Here is a 5,630-nt window from a genome sequence, read left to right as displayed (position 1 = left end):
GATCCAGAGTCAATTCATGGGCTTTGTCGATCGCGGGAGACGTGCCACCACCTTTGCAAATACCACAACCGTCACGAGAGGTGCACAAACATCCAAATGAACATGATCAGATTAATGTATCTATACCACCATTTAATGGCCGTTTTAAACCTGCTTTATATATTGAATGGGAGTTCGACATAAAAAATATATTTGCTTCCCATAATTTCAATGAACATAAAAAGGTTAAGGTTGCGGTTGGTTCTTTCACTGGTTATGCTTTGGTTTGGTGGAGTGAATATTGTCGGTTACACCCTGATTATATACCTACTACTTGGGATGATTTGAAACTTGCCATGCGACATACTTTCGTCCCTGCTTATTATACTCGTGACATGATTAAGAAGTTGCAACACTTAAAACAAGGTAGTGAAACTGTAACAAAATATTATGATGATTTACAAACTACCTTGTTGCATTCCTCTTTAGAAGAAAGTGAAGATGATTTTATGGATAGATTTTGGGGAGGATTAAACCGTGATATTCAAGAGATACTAATTCATGAAGAGTGTTATCCTATGGACCATTTGTTTCATCTTGCTTGCAAAGCTGAACAGGAAATAAAACGACGTGTTGGCCACGAGGAGAACAAGCGCACGGTGCACATTCCAAGAGTTGATATGATTGTTCCTTCAACTACTAGGCATACTATGACAACCACATCCGTTGTTGTCAGGACTACATCACCTCCACCATGTGACACATCGCCCCCGAGAGTGGCTATATTGATAGAGACGAGGGTCCCGATCTTTCGATGAGATGGTAACTATCGATTTGGTGGAGACGACTTTGACGATCCGACTACAAACGTGCACGACGTTGCGCCTTAGCAATCGCTAAACCAATCTCCAGAGGTTATTGACCACGCCGGTGCACGATCAACCTGACCACGAAGGTCTATTCCTGCAAGCAATCGAAGAACGAGCAAGAATATGATAAAAGCAATCTGAATATTGCAAATATGTATGAAGTATTGATAAAGGTGGGGATCCGAAAGCGGTCTTGGTCTGGTCGTTGGACACAAACGAAGTACACGAAGTTGCGTTGGCTAACTTTTAACTAAACAAATCCCAAGGAAAAGCTACTAGATGGATCTACTTATATAGGAGCAAGGGGTGGCGGCCAAGGAGGTGGGAGGACGTCCCAAGGCAGCCTAAAACTAAATCGAGGTCGTACAAGGCCAATGGGCCCAAGTGGAGGTGATGTAACACCTTTGGACTTGTAGTTTGACTCGGATTCTGCTGCAGCATCAGATTGTTTCGTCCACAACTCAACGCTCCGGACGAATTTGAAGGTGATTCCAATTGGGTTGGAAAGTGCACGAAATCTAGTTTCCAACAAAAAAAGAATCACCCAATTCGGAGTCCGTATGAAAAACTTGTGTGCGTTTTGAGTCAGGTATGTCTGTGCAGTCCGAATCTGAATCCAGAACGTGAGAGACTTGGACTCTATCTTCTCTTGGGCCAAAAGTGACGTGAGAGAACTTTTTGGACAGCAAATAAACATCTCTTTCTTCCTTATCTTCATATGTGGATTGTACAAATGTCCCATACACCTGCAATTAGACAAAACACAAAAGTGTGTGAAGTATTTTTGTTCTGGATAACATAAATAGATTATTGAATAGTATGCACTAGAAATCACCTGACAAATATGCATATATGCAATATTTTTGGTCATATCCAAGGTAGTCATGTCCTCATCATCCTCCCCTTCTTGAAAATAAAGCCGTCCTCGGCGTTGCTTAATCTGAAATGTGGCTAACAAAAGAGACAAGGTGTACATGTTGTATATGTATATGTCATCCATTTTTACTTCCCTTGATTTTTGCATATATGACACATGAATAGATGAGTAACTTGCATAGTTCATAAAATCTAAAGCCAAAAAATTAGAACAAGAAGTAGAAGGCATGAAAATATTGCAACTCAGTTTGCACATATAAGTGAAGCTCTTATTCATTTCAAAAGATTGACAATGTTCATCATTAAACCATCCCAACATTGGTGAATAAACCTTACTTGCATCAAATTTACATGCTACAACATGCTTAAATAAGCAAACATGCAATAAGTCATTCAACACAGAATCATCACCAAGATTAGAGGTCATATCAAAATGATTAAACATTGGTTCTTTTGCATCAATAGTTAATTCAATGGGTGCACTCAAAATTGTTGGTATTTCAGTTGTTTGATCACATGGCAAAGTCAAATTATCAACATAGTCCTCTAAAATAGGTGGTGTGATCAAAGTAGTGGGTAGCTCATCAGATGGTGCATTCAAATTGACAAGGCATTCATCATTCTCATGTAGAGATGGAAGATCAGTACCTTTGTCGTTACCTCTTATGATCAACTCAGATGATGTAGCCACTCTCGGGGGCGATGTGTCACATGGTGGAGGTGATGTAGTCCTGACAACAACGGATGTGGTTGTCATAGTATGCCTAGTAGTTGAAGGAACAATCATATCAACTCTTGGAATGTGCACCGTGCGCTTGTTCTCCTCGTGGCCAACACGTCGTTTTATTTCCTGTTCAGCTTTGCAAGCAAGATGAAACAAATGGTCCATAGGATAACACTCTTCATGAATTAGTATCTCTTGAATATCACGGTTTAATCCTCCCCAAAATCTATCCATAAAATCATCTTCACTTTCTTCTAAAAAGGAATGCAACAAGGTAGTTTGTAAATCATCATAATATTTTGTTACAGTTTCACTACCTTGTTTTAAGTGTTGCAACTTCTTAATCATGTCACGAGTATAATAAGCAGGGACGAAAGTATGTCGCATGGCAAGTTTCAAATCATCCCAAGTAGTAGGTATATAATCAGGGTGTAACCGACAATATTCACTCCACCAAACCAAAGCATAACCAGTGAAAGAACCAACCGCAACCTTAACCTTTTTATGTTCATTGAAATTATGGGAAGCAAATATATTTTTTATGTCGAACTCCCATTCAATATATAAAGCAGGTTTAAAACGGCCATTAAATGGTGGTATAGATACATTAACCTGATCATGTGCATTTGGATGTTTGTGCACCTCTCGTGACGGTTGTGGTATTTGCAAAGGTGGTGGCACGTCTCCCGCGATCGACAAAGCTCTGATACCACTTGATAGAGGCGAGGGTCCCGATCTTTCGATGAGATGATGGATATCGCTTTGGTGGAAGTCGACTTTGACGATCCGACTACGAACGTGCGAGGACGTCGCGCCTTAGCAATCGCTAAACCAACTCCGAGAGGTTATTGACCACGCCGGAGCACGATCAACCTGACCACGAGGGTCTGTTTCCTGCGAGCAATCGAAGAACAAGCAAGAAACTAAGATTGCAATCTGGATATTGCGAATATAAGATGAAAGCTTTATTGATCAAGGTGGGGTTCTGTGACGCCTTTGTCTGGTCGTTGAACACAGACGAAGTACGCGAAGTTGCACCTATGGCGAACTTTTAATCTAAACAAAACCCAAAGTCTAAACGATGCCCTAAGGGCTGTATATATGGAGGAAGAGGGGGGGAATTTCGTGGCCCTTGGTGGAGGGGTCCGAAATCAACCCTATCTCTTGTTTCCCCACACATACGGACTCTAAAAATAGCCTATACTTATGTATTTCGAAATTACATGGGCCTGGCCCAATAATAAGGTGACGCAGCACCTAAAATAGCCTCGGGACGAAATTTATGAAGTGGCGTCTTGTATATTTCGTCCAAGGCTTCATGCACCCATTATGGTGGCTTCAAAGTCCTGAAATCATCACTTGTAACTCCGTTCTTGTTTCCCTTGCGCATGCCATCATCTCCATGCTTGTTCTTGCTCCAATGTTCATCCTTCTCCAAGCTAGGCCCTTCATTTGTAAGCAAAACAAATGTATCCAATTTAGGCAGCATCATATTCTCATGAACAATAGAATCATTACCAAGAAACGAAAGTACCTGGTAATTTAGTTGGCGTGCACGAGCTCTAGTAATTGGTTCAGTATGTATAGCAGCAGGGGCTGTGGGTGTAACAATTGTATTGATGTCCTCATCATCTTTAGAAGAAAGTGAAGATGATTTTATGGATAGATTTTGGGGAGGATTAAACCGTGATATTCAAGAGATACTAATTCATGAAGAGTGTTATCCTATGGACCATTTGTTTCATCTTGCTTGCAAAGCTGAACAGGAAATAAAACGACGTGTTGGCCACGAGGAGAACAAGCGCACGGTGCACATTCCAAGAGTTGATATGATTGTTCCTTCAACTACTAGGCATACTATGACAACCACATCCGTTGTTGTCAGGACTACATCACCTCCACCATGTGACACATCGCCCCCGAGAGTGGCTACATCATCTGAGTTGATCATAAGAGGTAATGACAAAGGTACTGATCTTCCATCTCTACATGAGAATGATGAATGCCTTGTCAATTTGAATGCACCATCTGATGAGCTACCCACTACTTTGATCACACCACCTATTTTAGAGGACTACGTTGATAATTTGACTTTGCCATGTGATCAAACAACTGAAATACCAACAATTTTGAGTGCACCCATTGAATTAACTATTGATGCAAAAGAACCAATGTTTAATCATTTTGATATGACCTCTAATCTTGGTGATGATTCTGTGTTGAATGACTTATTGCATGTTTGCTTATTTAAACATGTTGTAGCATGTAAATTTGATGCAAGTAAGGTTTATTCACCAATGTTGGGATGGTTTAATGATGAACATTGTCAATCTTTTGAAATGAATAAGAGCTTCACTTATATGTGCAAACTGAGTTGCAATATTTTCATGCCTTCTACTTCTTGTGCTAATTTTTTGGTTTTAGATTTTATGAACTATGCAAGTTACTCATCTATTCATGTGTCATATATGCAAAAATCAAGGGAAGTAAAAATGGATGACATATACATATACAACATGTACGCCTTGTCTCTTTTGTTAGCCACATTTCAGATTAAGCAACGCCGAGGACGGCTTTATTTTCAAGAAGGGGAGGATGTTGAGGACATGACTACCTTGGATATGACCAAAAATATTGCATATATGCATATTTGTCAGGTGATTTCTAGTGCAAACTATTCAATAATCTATTTATGTTATCCAGAACAAAAATACTTCATACACTTTTGTGTTTTGTCTAATTGCAGGTGTATGGGACATTTGTACAATCCACATATGAAGATAAGGAAGAAAGAGATGTTTATTTGCTGTCCAAAAAGTTCTCTCACGTCATTTTTGGCCCAAGAGAAGATGAGTCCAAGTCTCTCACGTTCTGGATTCAGATTCGGACTGCACAGACATACCTGACTCAAAACGCCAACAACTTTTTCATACGGACTCCGAATTGGGTGATTCTTTTTTTGTTGGAAACTAGATTTCGTGTACTTTCCAACCCAATTGGAATCACCTTCAAATTCGTCCGGAGCGTTGAGTTGTGGACGAAACAATCTGATGCTGCAGCAGAATCCGAGTCAAACTACAAGTCCAAAGGTGTTACATCACCTCCACTTGGGCCCATTGGCCTTGTACGACCTAGATTTAGTTTTAGGCTGGCTTGGGACGTCCTCCCACCTCCTTGGCCGC

Source organism: Triticum aestivum, chromosome 1B (assembly GCF_018294505.1).
Source record: "Triticum aestivum cultivar Chinese Spring chromosome 1B, IWGSC CS RefSeq v2.1, whole genome shotgun sequence".
Taxonomy (NCBI): domain Eukaryota; kingdom Viridiplantae; phylum Streptophyta; class Magnoliopsida; order Poales; family Poaceae; genus Triticum; species Triticum aestivum.
This window is presented reverse-complemented; position numbering follows the sequence as displayed.